Source organism: Capsicum annuum, chromosome 3 (genome assembly GCF_002878395.1).
Source record: "Capsicum annuum cultivar UCD-10X-F1 chromosome 3, UCD10Xv1.1, whole genome shotgun sequence".
NCBI classification, from domain to species: Eukaryota; Viridiplantae; Streptophyta; class Magnoliopsida; order Solanales; family Solanaceae; genus Capsicum; species Capsicum annuum.
In genome coordinates, this window is record NC_061113.1 from 11,682,699 (window position 1) to 11,699,125 (window position 16,427).

A 16,427-nucleotide genomic window follows, 5' to 3' on the forward strand; every position below is an offset into this window, starting at 1 on the left:
CTATGTCAAACAGCAGAGTCACCAGATAAGCCTTCTGAAATAACTCCGAATAGCCATGTGACTCAATAAATTGCCCCAATGTTTCATTGTGATCAATGTCAGGATTGTTCTGCAGTTCTTCAAGGTAACTGCAACGTGAGAAACAAAATTGTGATGAGATAAACTTCATTGAAGATAGCTCTTTTACTTGATTCATAAATAAAGGCAGAAAACAAAACAATTTAGTCCATTTCCATCAAATGCATGATCTTCAAATTAACAAACTAAATTTCGAATGAGATCAGTAAATCAACGTCGCTCAAACAATAACAAATACAATAAGTTATTATAAACTTATGACATCTTGCTTGAATTTGCTTATTTCTGTAATCATTTGCCAAAAATATGGATTCAAGAGATTCTTCTTCTGTGAAAGCAAACTAGAGAATCCATCTCGGGTACCCCATTCACAACCACGGCCTTGGTCTAAGCTCACTGAGAATGACATATCAGATGTCTCCGTATCAACACCAAGGAACTCAAAAAATTCCATACCAGGAACGGAAGGCTTTCCCCCCTTTCTGCTCGACACATTCGTCTTAAGAATGCTGGTTTTAAGAATGAGTCATTTCCCTTCCCTAAAAGCAGACAGCTAATGCGTTCCATTTATTGAACAAGATTTAGTATGTGTATTACTAACAATAAATCAAAAATTGAGTTTAACGTTGATCATATACAACCTTTTTAGCTTTTTCTTTGACACATTAATATGCATCAGAATTCAGAACCATAACTTATCATACAATATCATAAACGTGTTCTTTAACTTAGCCTCAACTGTTATTTATGATGTCAACTTTGGATATCCACAAACAGACACTTAAAACTATCATAAATTTGAACAAGTAGACACATGGCTTCTTACATGGTAAATAGAGTGAGATTTGCCATGTAAGACGTACATATCTACTTGTTCAACATAAGTTAGAAGAAATATATGTTAGTTGATACCAAATTAAATGATATGTTAATGTATTATGCCTTTCGAGAATGTAGGGTAAATTTCATTCATGGTCACTTAATTTCGTATCTATTACGCAAAAGTCATTTTTCTTTCATTCATTTCATCATGGTCACTTAACTTTGTATCTATTACGCAAAAGTCACTTTTTTTTTCATTCATTTCATTTATGGTCATTTAACTTTACTCCAACTATCACAAAAGTCACTATGACCCGATTTTACAATAATTCCATCGGAAAAATGATGTGGCAACCTTAATTAATTCTTAATTTTAATTTAAGTGAATATAGAATATATTACTTAGATCTTGACCTTTTTTATATGTGCACAACTCAATTTTCCTTATGGATTATTTAATGAAAGAATACCAATTTCTTAATAGAATAGATTACCTAATGAAGACTATTTACATAAAAAAAATTTGGTTGATATTTTTATAAAATATTTCATAATATTGCATTCATCTGCCAAAAAGGTGCATCGAAAAAGAGTAATAAACAAGATAAATTCTTCAAAACACATAAAATAGAAATACATGTATGATATTACTTTTAAAAAAAAAATATTTTAATTCTTTGAAGATAAATCAACATGCTAAAGATAGTTTTAAAATAAAATCTTTTTAATTATGTCATGGAATAAGTATTATCAAAATTTATACAAATAATATTATATTAACGTACAGTTTTGTTAATAAAAGTTATACAATATAAGTACTTTAATAGATAAAGAAATTATAGGATATCTAATTTTTATATTTATCAATTAAATTAATTAAACAATATGTAATTTATCACAAATTGAATATTATAATAAAAACTTTTAAGAGAATTAATCAATTAGTCAAACAATTTAAAATACAAAGACAAACTCAATAAATAGAGTAGTTTATCATATTATTATGATATACTAAATGCAAAGACTCAAGTGGCAAGAAAAAGAATGTATGAAAAAAATAATTTTATCAACTATATTTATATATAAGGAGAAAAATAATTTTATCAAGTACATGCCATCATATATTAGTGGAAAAAAATAATTTACCAACACATGTCTCAACTTTAGAGGATTTTATGAATATATAAGTATAATTTTATTTCATAAAAATATCAATCAAATTTTTTTTATAAAAATAGTCTTCATTAGGTAATCTAATCTATTAAGAAATTAGTATTCTTTCATTAAATAATTCATAAAGAAAATTAGGTTATGCATATATAAAAAGGGTCAAGATATGAGTAATATATTATATATTCACTTAAATTAAAAATTACGAATTAATTAAGGTTGCCACATCATTTTTTCGATGGAATTATTATAAAATTCGGTCATAGTGATTTTTGTGATGGTCGGAGTAAAATTAAATGACCATGCAAGAAATGAATAAAAGAAAAATGACTTTTGCATAATAAATACAAAGTTAAATGATCATGGATAAAATGAATCAAAGAAAAGTGACTTTTGGATAATAGATATAAAGTTAAGTGAACATGGATGAATTTTACCTCGAGAATTTACCTAAGTCAAGTTTCACCCAACCCTTTCGAGTTCTACTGTCAGCTGCAACATATTTCACCTTCACTATGGTGGTTATTTACCCATCAGTCAACTAGTTTACTGGGCTCATCAAATTTATTTGAAGCTTTGTTTTATATATTTGGTTATGATTTGAATTTCTTAACTTGTATATTTTTTTGCTAAATATGACAATTTTATTTATAAGTTATAAAATTTATTAATTTTTTAAAAATTTTATATATAGAGAAAAAAAATCATAGTTTAGAAACAAGATATTGAATATCTTAAGACCTCATATTGATAAATTGCATATTCCCATGTTTCTCGTAAATAAATGTTTGTGTATATAAATTTTTAAAATATACATTACTTATAAACATTTACCAGTCAAAAATAGTCCTAAGTAAATAACCTCTTTAATATAATTTGTTCACATGGTACGGACATGTACAATCTCTTTCCAACAAGTATGAATACTTTTATTTATACAATTTAAAATGATGGAGATGGTTACTTGCTTTCTTCATGTTGAATGGTTTTCTTAATTTTTTTAAAATTTTGGGTTATAAATCATATTTTCAAAAAAATACATTTAAATTTAAAATATTCTTTCACAAAAAGTATTTGGTTTTCATGTCTGAGTGCCCACTTAATTATTTATAAACACGTCAATGTATATCAAACACATAAATAAGTCAAAAAAAATACTTTCAAATTTATTCAAACACTCTGCTAGAATTGTAATCCGATGGATTTGGACTATGCTCTATTAGGGTTTAATCACATGCCCTCATTCTGGACAGATGATGATAAACGGCTCAAGGATTGGAAGGCGCCATCTCAGATCCACTTTCATTTATTCCATCAAATTTTACAAGATGTTTTGAAGGAGACTACTGTCGTTGCGTTGTGGTTGAAACTGGAATCGTTGTGTATGATGAAGAGCCTAACAAGTAAGTTGCATCTCAAACAACGACTTTATTCCCATCGCATGTCTGATGGTGCGTCCTTGGAGAATCATCTATCCGTCTTTAAGGAAATTGTCTCTGATTTAGAGACTCAAGAGGTTAAGTACGATGAGAAAGATCTAGGATTGATTATGTTGTGTTTGTTGCCTGCATCATACTCGACCTTTAGGGATATGATTTTATATAGTCGTGATACCCTGACTATAGATGAAGTCTATGATGCATTATTTTCTAAGGAGAAAATGAAGCATCTTGTGAATGGATCAGAGACTCAAGGAGATGGTCTCATTGTTCGAAGAAGGACTCGTGAGAGGAATTCTGAGATTGATGATAGGTTTAGGTCAAAATTCAAAAACAGAAACAAAACCTGTAATTATTGTAAGAAGAATGGACCATATCAAATTCGAGTGTTGGAAGTTACAGAATAGAGAGAAAAGAGAAGCTCCAAAATTGAAGGGAAACCAACCAGAGAAGTCCAGTGTGTTAGGCAATATTATAATTGTTTTGACAGAATATTCTCTTTCCTAGAATATGATTTTATTATTGATTGCGTAGTTATAACAATATATATTCTTTCCTAGAATAGAACTCTAACCTACAGGTGTATAGCTATAAGTATTTCATTATGTATTATGGAATTAGACAAGTTGCTATTCAGAAAATCTTGGTCTCTCTTTTTTCTCTGTCTCTTGTTTCTCTGTCATGGTATCAAGAGCCATAATCTAATTTTTTTTCTTTTTTTGTGATTTCTGTATTCTTTGCACAAGTACTTTGCTACCTTCTTAAGTTCCTTTTGTTATCTCTTTTATGTTTTCCCCTTCTTTTGTAATCAATCGATCAATGGATTCACAATCCTCTTCGTACGATTTGCTCTCCACAAAATTGGATGGTTCCAATTTTGCTATTTGAGAATTTCACTTTGGAATCTTTGTTCAAGGCAAAGGTCTTTTTGGGTTGTTAGATGGATCTGTTCGTCCACCAACAGATGCCAAAAAGTTGGATCTTTGGAAATTGAATAATGCAAAGGTAATTGCTTGGATGTTGAATTTGGTACATACTGATATTGCTATGGGGCTTAGACCTTTCAGTTTGTCTTCTGAGATGTGGACCCACCTTCGTACAATCTACCAACAAAGCAACCTTGCACGAGAGTTTGAATTGGAACGCAACATTTTAGAATACACACAGGGGGACAAGAATGTTCGCTCCTTTTATGTTGGCTTGCAGTTGCTCTGGTCAGAACATGATCAAATTCATGGAAAAAATATTTCTAAGATAGGGCTCAAAGAGGTGTTGGAAGAACAAAAGAAGACAAGGGTGGTGCAATTCTTAATGAAACTCTATCCTAAATTCGAGCCGATTCGTGGTAGTTTGTTGAACAGGGAAGTCACACCTGCTCTTGACGTTGTGTTGGCAGCTTTCTTGCGTGAAGAGACAAGACTTGGAACTCAGGCTGCTATGGAGTCTACGCCATTACCTTCTGTTGCATTACTTGCAGGAAAATTAAAAACCGTTGCTTCAACAGGAAATACTAAGAGAAGTTTCCAATGCTATGAATTCCAAGACTTTGGTTACATCGCAACCAATTGTCCTAAGAATAAAAACATTTGTGCTTATTGCAAAATTACTGGCCATTATATTTCAGATTGTCGTCGTCACCCAAATCGTTTACGAACTGCTCACCAAGATTACCAAACAAATATCACTGCATAATTTGGTTCCTTCCTTGCTAGTCATGATCTTGAAAAACTAATTTGAGATTCTATTGCAGCTGCTCTTCCCGAAGCCATCTCAAGTGCACTCTCGGCATCCTTTTCAAGTACAAGTAATTCAATTAAATCTACTTGGCATCTAGATTCAGGGGCTTCCAATCATATGACAGGTGATTTGTCCCAATTCTCATCATTGTCTAGTGGTGTTTCTAAACATGTTATTCATACAGCACATTACCCGCGTCGGGTATTGGTTCTATTGGAAATCTTTCTAATGTTCTTGATGTTCCAATTTTGAAGGCTAATTTGGTTTCAGTTGGTCAACTTGTTGATCAAAATTGTGTTGTCAAATTCTCACCCAATGGTTGTGTTGTTCAGAATTTGAAAACAGGGATGACTATGGCCACGGGGCATAAATTTGGCAGAATATTCCTACTAGAGTCAGTTCACCGTCACTTGCATCATTGTTTTCTTTCAGTTTCTACAGCGGATGTTACTTATTTGAATAAATTGCTCACTCTTTGGCATAATAGGATGGGTCATCCTCATTCTTCTCGGCTTCATCACATGCTTAAATCATGTCTTCCTGCAGCACATCACATCCATTCCAGTCTCCTTTTGGCATGTACAAATTGTGTCGGTTCAAAAAGTCACAAGCTTCTTTTTCCATCCAGTTCATCTGCTTATGGAAATCCATTTGATTTAGTACATAGTGATGTTTGGGGTCCTCCTCCTATTTTGTCAAGGATGGGATATAAGTACTTTGTGTTATTTATTGATCGTGTATCCAGATATACCTGGGTGTTTTTTTATTAGAAATAAATCTCAGGTTCCGACTCTTATTATGAATTTTGTTGAGTATGTTCGTGCACAATTTCATAAAACTATAAAAGTATTTCGTTCTGATTCAGGAGGTGAGTACACTAAGACTAATCTTGTTGATTTTTTCAAAAACAAAGGAATTATTGCCCAACGCACATATCCTCATACTCCAGAACAAAATGAGGTCGTAGAAAGGGAGAATCGACATGTTTTAGAAACTACATTGGCTTTGTTGAGTACATCAAATAGGCTAAAAAGTCTTTGGCCCTGAAACAGTACATACTTCTATATATTTGATCAATAGACAAACTTTCCCAGTTATTGAAAATAAGACACCGTACTTCAAATTATTTCATAGTAAGACTGATTATTCTCACTTACGGGTGTTTGGTTGTGTTTGCTTTGTACACCTTCCAGCACATGAACGACATAAGATTTCGGCAAAGGCAGCACAATGTATTTTTGTGGGATACAGTGATACAAAAAAAAGGTATCTGTGTTATGATGCATCTCGTCGTCATCTTCGAATATCTAGACATGTTATTTTCTTTAAGGATCAGTTTTCTTGCAAACACAATGCTAAACATGCTTCAGAATTTCTCTCTTTTCTGTACAAATTTGATGACGATGTGATAGCTACTGACCCACTGCTTGAGTCTTCGGAACAACCCGCGAACTATAATCATGGTGATCTCGAGCCTTCATCTCCTTCAAGTACTGATCCTCCGCTTGAATCTCCAGAACAACTTATGAATAATGGTAATGAATCTCTCCAACCTTCATCTCTTTCTGGTATTGACTCTACATCGTCATTCTCATCTTTGGAAGAGGGATCCTCTCATCCAGTTACTCTTCTACGTCGGTCTAGTAGAACAAATCGTCATGCTCCCGAATGACTTGGCTACTCTTCAAGGAAATTTGGTAAGTCCTATGCCTTTCATACCACACTACATTCTGTTGAGGTTCCTATATCTTACTCCTAGGCTTCTACACAAACCTACTGGAAAAAGGCAATGTCGGACTAGCTTTGTGCACTGAATGAAAATTCAACTTGGGACTTTGTTGATAAACCAACGGATGGAGTTTTCATTGGAAGTAAGTGGGTGAATTCCATTAAAATGAAGGCAAATGGTACAATTAATTGATATAAAGCTCGATTGGTTTCTCAAGGGTACAAACATGAGTATGGGGTGGATTATAAGGAGACTTTTGCACCTGTTGCTAAGATGACAATGGTACAGACATTATTGGCCTTGGCTTCAATTAAAGGCTGGACTTTACATCAGTTGGATGTGAAAAATGCGTTTCTTCATGTTGATCTGGAAGAAGTTGTATTTGTGAAACCACCACCTGGGGGTGTTCTGGCAAGACCAAATGTAGTTTGTCATCTTTGAAATCTCTTTATGACTTAAAACAGGCCCCCAGAGCTTGGTTTGACAAATTTCGATCCACGATTCAAACTGCAGGCTTCTCTCAAAGTTCTTCAGATTATTTCTTATTTCTTCATAGTTCTCTAGTAGGTATCATAGTACTTCTCATCTATGCTGATGATATCATTATCACCGGAAATGATCAAGAGAATATTACTACGTTAAAAGAATTATTGCATACATCATTTAAGATGAAGGACTTGGGACGATTGATATACTTTCTTGGGCTTGAGGTTCTACACTTGCCTACTGGGATAATGCTTACACAACAAAAGTATACTAGTGATCTTGTTGCTACGACTGGTCTTACTGATGAAAAGGTTGTATATACCCCAATGGGGATTAATACGAAATATAAGGAGGCTGATGGCGAACCATTCAGTGATCCCACATTATATCGGCAGTTGGTGGGATCATTAGTTTATTTCACTGTGACAAGGCCGGACATCTCATATGCGGTACAATTTCTAAGTCAGTTTGTAGCTAATCCTTACCATATACATCACACTACATTACTTCGTGTCATTCGGTATGTTTGTGGTTCCGTGAATCAAGGTGTTCTCTTCCGTTCAGATTCTCCTATAAATCTTAAAGGATATACTGATGCAGACTGGGCTAATTGTCTCGATTCTCGTCATTCCATTACTGGTTGGTGCATGTTTCTAGGCACATCCTTAATATCTTGAAAATGTAAGAAACAATCTAGTACGTCTAAATCATCTACGGAGGCCGAGTATCGGGTTATATCGGCAGCAAATTGGAAAATTGTTTGGCTACGACGTCTATTATCTGAGCTTGGTGTTGCTATTATATCTCCTACAGTGTTACATGCTGATAACACTAGTGTGATTAAAATAGCCACAAATCCTATGCAACATAAAAACACAAAGCATATAGAGGAGGACTGTCATTACATTCGGGAACTAGTTATTGACCGTCTTATCACTTTACAACACATTTCTTCTCATGATCAACTTGTTGATTTGTTTACAAAGTATATGACATGTGCACGACATGCTACATTAGCTCCAAATTGCTACTGTGTGATCACCAGTATCAATTTGAGGGGGGATGTTAGGCAATAGTATAATTATTTTGACAGAATATTCTCTTTCCTAGAATAGGATTTTATTATTGATTATGTAGTTATAACAATATATATTCTTTCCTAGAATAGAACTCTAACCTACAATTGTATAGCTATAAGTATTTCATTATGTGTTATGAAATTAGACAAGTTGTTATTCAGAAAATCTTGGTTTCTCTTGTTTCTCTATCTCTTGTTTCTCTGTCACGGTGAAGCCAATTTTGTTGAAGATATCAATAGTGATGGAGAACTCTTGATAGTTTCTGATGGTAACTCCAAACCCTGTGAGGTTGGATTCTTGATTCAGTTTGTACGTTTTATGTGTGTTGTAATCGAGATTGGTTTACAACATATGAAACAGTCTCTAAAGGTGTTGTGTTGATGGTAAATAACAAACTGTGTAAGATAGCTGGTATTGGAATAATTAGAATTAAGATGTTTGATGTGTTGTAAGGACACTTGGTGATGTGCGGTATGTCCCAGACCTGAAGAGAAATCTTATTTCCTTGAGTACCCTCGATTTGAAGGGATATAGGTACACTGGTGAAGGTGGAGTCCTGAAGGTTTCTAAAAGGTGTTGTTGTTGTGATAAAGGGATAAAGAAAGTCTACAAATTTATGTCTTGCAAGGCTCTACGGTTACAGGTGATGCAACTGTTTCTACCTCTTCTCTATCAAAAAGTGACGTTGCTAAACTTTGGCATATACGCCTAGGGCATACGAGTGAAAACGGGATGACTGAACTAAGCAGGAGAGGACTTCTTGATGGGCAGAGTATTGCCAAATGGGAGTTCTATGAGCACTGCATTTTTGGGAAGCAGAAGAAAGTCAGGTTCACTAAAGATATCCACTCAACTAAAGGCACGCTTGATTACATTCATTCTGATCTCTGGGGTCCTTCTAGAGTACCTTCAAGAGGAGGTGTGAATTACTTATTGACTATTATTGATGACTATTCCAAAAAAGTTTGGGTGTTATTCCTTAAGCAAAAGAATGATGTGTTGCTTACTTCCAAGGAGTGGAAGACTATGATTAAAAAACAAATAAGGAAGCAGGTAAAACGCCTTCAGACTGATAATGGTTTAGAGTTTTGTTCTAATGAATTTAATGCTCCGTGCAATTTAGAAGGAATTGTGAGGCACTTAACAGTTCTTCATACTCCGCAGCAGAGTGATGTGGCCGAACGAATGAATAGGACTATAATAGAGAAGGTGCGTAGTATGCTCTCTAATGTTGGTTTACCTAAGTCTTTTTGGGTTGAATCTGCTTCCACAACTTTTCTTCTTATTAACTACTTTCCCTCAGTCGCGATTGATAAAAAGACTCCACAAGAGGTATGGTCCGGTACTCCTGCTAGTTATCCTTATTTGAGGATATTTAGATGTCCTACATATGCTTATGTTGATAATGAAAAGTTGGAACCTAGATCTGTCAAGTGCTTATTTATGGATTATAAGCTTGGTGTTAAAGGTTATAAGCTTTGGTGTCCGCAAAATAGAAAGGTTATAATTAGTAGGGATGTTGTGTTTGAAGAAACTATCATGCTTCAGACTCCCTCTAAATCTAGTGCTTCGCCCTCAAATGGACTTAGTGACATGAATCAACAAAAGTCAAGCACCCACGTTGAATTGCAGATTTGAGCAGAGTCTACACCAGTGTCTACTTCTCAGTCTAGCCCAGAGATACAGAGTGATACTATTTTTTCTTCACCATAAGTGGCGCCACAATATTTTATTGCTAAAGATAGGCCCAGGAGACATATTAAACCTCCTCATAAGTATGCTAAAGCTGATTTGGTTGCTTATGTATTGAATGGAGCAGAAGGTATTGATTTCGATGAAGAACCTTGTTCTTACTCAGAGGCAGTTAGTTGTGATGATTCTGGCCGATGGATGATTGCTATGCAGGAGGAGATGGAATCACTTCATAAGAATGGCACATGGGATTTGATGAGATTTCCTAAAGATAAGAAAGTTGTCTGTTGCAAGTGGGTATTTAAAAAGAAAGAAGGAACATCGGGAGTTGAAGATGCTAGGTACAAAGCAAGACTAGTTGCTAAAGGCTACAGTCATGTTCTAAGTATTGACTTCACAAATGTGTTTTCTCCAGTTGTAAAGCATAGCTCGATTTGAGCGTTGCTTGGTATTGTGGCCATGCATAATCTTAAGCTTGAGCAGTTGGATGTCAAAACTGCATTCTTACATGAAGAACATGAGGAGGACATCTATACATAGCAACTAAAGGGCTTTGTAGTTTTAGGAAAGAAGGACTATGTATGCTTGCTGAAAAAGTCTCTTTATGGCTTCAAACAATCGCTCAAAAAGTGGTATAAGAGGTTTGACTCTTTTATGCCCTCTCATATATTTTGGATGAGTAGCTATAATAGTTGCGTCTACATCAAGGAGGTAAGTGATAGTTCGTTCGTGTATCTTCTCTTGTATGTTGATGATATGTTGATTGCAACAAAGGATGTGAGAAAGATAATAAAAGACAAAGCCTAGCTCATCAAGGAGTTTGAGATGAAGGATCTAGGAGCAGCAAAGAAGATTCTGGGCATAGAAATTCTGAGGGATAAAGAGAAGTGTAAGCTATACTTGAGTTAGAAAAGATATATTGAGAAAGTGTTTCATAAGTTCAATATGCAAAATACAAAGCTGTCAGTACTCCATTGGCAGCTCACTTCAAACTCCTGGCAATTTTATCTCCAAAGACAGATGATGAGTGTGACTATATGTCTTGAGTTTCATACTCTAGTGTCGTGGGGTCTTTTATGTATGCGATGGTGTGTTCTCAACTAGATTTATCTTATGCCGTCAGTGCAGTTAGCAGATATATGACAAATCCTGACAAAGAACATTACAAAGCAGTTCAGTAAATTTTCAAATACTTGCATGGGTCTGCTGATGTTTATTTGCAGTTTGGGCAAAATATAGATAGAGTAATCGGGTATGTTAATTCTGATTTTGCGAGAGACCATGATAAAAGGAGATCCCTTACAGTCTATGTTTTCACCATTAGTGGTTGTGCTATTAGTTGGAAAGCTACCTTATACACTACGGTTGCTTTGTCAACTACTGAGGTAGAGTACATGGCTATTACGGAGGCTTTCAAGGAAGCTATTTGGTTGAAGGGTCTGTTTTATGAACTTAGCAAAGACTTACAGATTACTACAATATTTTGCGACAATCAGAGTGCTATCTTCCTTATGAAAGATCATATGTTTCACAAGAGGACAAAGCACATCGATGCTCGATATTATTTTGTGCATGAAATTATTGCTCGTGGTGATATTGTGGTGAGCAAGATTAGTACACATGATAACCTTGCTGATATAATGACCAAGACACCACCAAGTGCCAAGTTTGAGCATTGCTTAGACTTGGTTGGTGTTAGCTGTTAAGATGTGCCCTTAGGGGCTTTTGTGGAAGAGATAGAGAATTTGTCTTGAAATGAATTTGAGTTCCTGAATTAGAATTCATGTCAAGGTGGAGATTGTTAGAGTTGTGACCCGAATTTTGTTGACCCGGCCCTGAAAGTTTCGTGGTACGAATCATATTTGTGATTTTCAATGTGGTCTGTGGTGGTAGCGTAAGGATTGGGCCGATCAGTCCGATCCCGGAGCCCACTACTGATCTCGATGGGAATGCGGGGGCTTTCCCCCCGTGGTATGGACCTTTATGTTTTTGGGCCTAGGACTTATTTGTATACACGTATTATATAAGTACATTTACTGGGTTGTTTTGAGTATTCAGAAAATACGCATATTCTCCACATTGTACTCCTCTCCTTTCATAGTGAAATTTCTCTGCCTCTGTCCGTGATTTTTTCCGTAAGGGTTTCCACGTAAATCTATTGTGTTGTTCTTGTTTTTCTTTTACTAGTGGTTTGCTTTATTTTGTCCGAATCTAACACACCCTATGATCGCACTTTTACTGGCATTAGTTAATTTTCATTGAATCCAATGTCGCTATAGGCTTTAATGGCATTAGTTAATTTTCATTGAATCCAATGTCGCTATAGGCTTTAAGGACATTTACAAAGTGTTAAATATAATTGTCATAAAACAATTGCCACTAAAAACATAATTTAGCGACAATTAAGCTATTACTGCTAAATATTTTTTTGGTGGTTTTACGTACCCAATTGAAGACCATAAAGCCAAGATCAATGTCAACGCCATCGATGGCGACAATCTTAGCATGGCCACCAACATAATCCTTCTTTTCATAAACCACAACATTAACACCAGATTTTGCCAATTCATATGCAGAAACCAGTCCACTTATCCTTGCACCCACCACTGCTACTTTCATGTTTACAACTGCAACAATGATGAAAAGATGATTAAGGCCTATGTCGCTCGAATTCTTCAAAAATATTGCTACACTCGTGTCGGATCCTTTAAAAATATATTATTTTTGGAGGATCCGACATACACCCGTAGATATTTTTGAAGAGTCTGAGCAAATTGGATTAAGGTTAAAGAAGCAAAATGAAGTTCAAATGACATTCGTCCTCTTTCATTTTATATGACGATATTTGATTAGATATATTATTATTACTATTATTTAAATAGGAGACTATTTACTTAGTTTAGAGTTTAGTAAGTGTATATTAAAAGTACGTTTACAACTAATCTTAAAGTAATGTGGAAAATTCAGAATTAAAGTGTAGCCAAATATAACGAAAGAGACATTTTCTTTTAAATGGATTGAAATAAAATCAGTAATATTGGTAGCATTTCTGAAAACATGTCACTAAAAGCATAATAAACAGTTTATTCTTTTTCTAAACATATCAAACAAAAAAAAAGATAACAAAAGGGAATAGTAATTGATCGCCAGATCATACTAATTGCATACAAATCAGTATTAAAAACATGAACTTTTAGCCTAACTCAACTCTAAAAAGTAATAAGACTACCTGAATCTATGATATATAAAAACACAACTTCCATTAATTAACTTACCTAAAAGGATATAGATGAATGGATTTATGGAGGCTAATTAGAATGCAGGAAGAAAGGAAATATATAATTTATAGAGCTGTGGAAAATCTGTATATTAATTCACTACAGTTAATTAAAGGGATGGATATATAGTACCGCTTTAGGACGCTTAGTTCCTAGTGGCCTATTTGGTCAAATTACTAAATACTTCTGTTCTAATTTATTTATCTCATTTTAATTTGACAGTCAATCTTAAAAAATAAAAAGTTTTTGAATTTTGTGGTTTTAAAATTAAGGATACATAGAAAGTATTAAAATGTTAATTAAAATTAGGATTTTGAACTCATGTGAAAGTTAGACTTAAAAAGTTATAAAAAAAAATTCTTTTTTAAACGCATTAAAAACAAAAAGTAAGATAAATAAATTAAATTTAAGAGTATACTTATTCAGAGAAATATTTTCATTAAAAATAATATTTTTTGAGAGAAATAGAAGCAAAAACAAGTTTTACTTGTTTTCACTTTTGCAGAAATAATTTTTAGCAAAGTGAAATAATTTATTGTGAAAAATTATTATTTATACTTTTTTTAACTAAAATAAAATAATTTTCTAGAAAAAAAGTAAAAAATTCATCATGGTCAAATGTCTACTTAGAGCCCGTTTGGATAGGATTAAAATCTAGTCAAACCAGTTTTTAATCTCTTTTTTAGCTTTTTAACGTGTTTCTTCTTTGTTTTCATCAAATCCATCATTAATCGGAGGTTTGTTCAAAAATTTTATTTTAAAATTAAAATAGTTTTACGTACATTTAAGTCATTTTAACAACAAAAAAGTGTTTAAGATCATTTGTTTACCAAACGCATCAACAACTTTTTTTTTCAGTTTCAGCACTTGTATCCAAACACCTATCTTCTTAATTTATAAATCCTTATTTTAAGTTTTTAATCACTTAAGCTAAAAAGTTATTTTTTTAATCTTATCCAAACGGGTTCTTAATATTACTTTTAAAAATAAAATAGAAAACAAAATCGAGGGCCAAGGGTTTGCACCCACTAGTGGCAAGAAGTGACAAGGTTATGCGAGCTTTACTATTAATCCGTTTTAAATACTATTTTACATATGAATACAATGTAATTTTTCGGTAAAGGGTGTTCGGCTAATCATTTTTCAACAGCCATAACTTCGTCATTGGGATTAGTTAATTATCATTAAATCCAATTACATTATAGACTTTAATAAGGATATTTACAAAGTGTTTAAACTATAATTGTCACAAAATAATTGCTACTGAAAACATAATTTAACGATAATTAAATTATTACTGCTATGCTGGTAAATATTTTTTGGGTCTAGTGTTACGTACCGAATTGAAGACCATAAAGCCAAGATCAATGTCAACGCCATCAATGGTGACAATGTTAGCATGGCCACCAAGAAAATCCTCCTTTTCATACACCTCAACTTCTAAACCAGATTTTGCCAATTCATATGCAGCAACCAGTCCACTTATCCCTGCACCTATCGCTGCTACTTTCATTTTTCTCACTTTGGCTTCAAATTTACATATGAATTGTAGACATTCACAAAACCTTTGTATATATTGAATGAAACATTACAGGTGTTGAATGAAACATTATTGGTGTTTGATGACGGAGTGTTATAAGGCGGAGCCAGGATTTCAACTAAGGGATTCAATATTTAAAGAAAACTTAGTGGAATGAAGTTCAACACCTACTATAACTACATAAAAAATAATTTTAATACGTATAAATAGTATATTTTTCAGTCGAATGGGATTTGGATGAACCCCGAAAGAAGGCTGGCTCCGCCCCTGATAATGGTGACAAACCTGCTACCGTCAGTATGTCGGTTGTTTATATCAGATGAATATATACATGTTATGTTTTTGAATATAAAGCTAATTAACTTAGCCATGATAAATTATATTACGTTATAAATATTTGGTTTGTTGATATAATGTAGAAGCAACCGTCACGTACTTATCTTGAAACTGAACACATCATGCAGAAATTTTAATTTTTCACGCCACTTAGCTTATTACACAAAATTATTATTGGTAATGTAGAGTATATAAGAATAATATAAAATATAGTGTATTAGTAATACTTTTGTATTAGCAATGTTTGTGTTAGCTATGCTTATATTAGTTATGCTTGTATTTTTGTTATGCAGTATTTGGTTCGATGTATTAAAAATAACATGAATTAAATAATTTCTAAATTTTATTTTATTTTTTACATAATACCCTCAATATTATGTTGGAGAGGATGAGAATTTTTTTTTTGAGGGATAATAATGTCTTTAAGCATGTTAATGTATGCATCAGATTCATTGCATTATTAGTGTCATGGATTTTGAGGTATTAGTAATATACACCTCAATACACAATAGAATGTATAACTAATACAAACATTAGTTATACATAGGATAAAAAAAATATATCAAACAAGATATTATTAATACACATTAAATTAATGCATGCATTAACTTTCCGCTGCACTCTATCAAACGAACCCTAATTGATTTATTTAACACGTCGGTGGAGAGTGAGTTTCACATTAATGGTCTTATATCAAACGACCCCTAATTGATTTATTTAACACGTCGGTGGAGAGTGAGTTTCACATTAATGGTCTTATGGGTAGAAGTGTTCAGAAAACAGATTATGATGGAGCTGAAGTGTCTATTTGGCCCTACATGAGTTTGAGTGTCTAATTAAACTCAGGCCAATTTTAAGGGTTTCTATAAATATGTTTTAGGCTAACACATAATAAATATTCAAATTTGCCCCCTGATAATTTAACTTGATCTTAATTGACAACTAACACTTTAATTCATCACCTTGTGTCTCGTGAACACCCAACTCTTGACATGACATATAATGTAAAGACTCGTACCTGACTTTTAGAATTTTCTGCAT

General features: G+C 33.5%; 1 long non-coding RNA gene across 1 annotated transcript; it reads right to left on the minus strand.

Moving 5' to 3' along the window:
* Positions 1–25: 25 nt before the first annotated feature.
* Positions 26–15,209, minus strand: LOC124896998. Its single transcript, XR_007053388.1, has 3 exons — positions 14,850–15,209; positions 12,678–12,859; positions 26–128 (listed from the first exon to the last, which is right to left on the minus strand). It is a non-coding gene; the product is annotated as an uncharacterized LOC124896998 (long non-coding RNA).
* Positions 15,210–16,427: the final 1,218 nt, after the last annotated feature.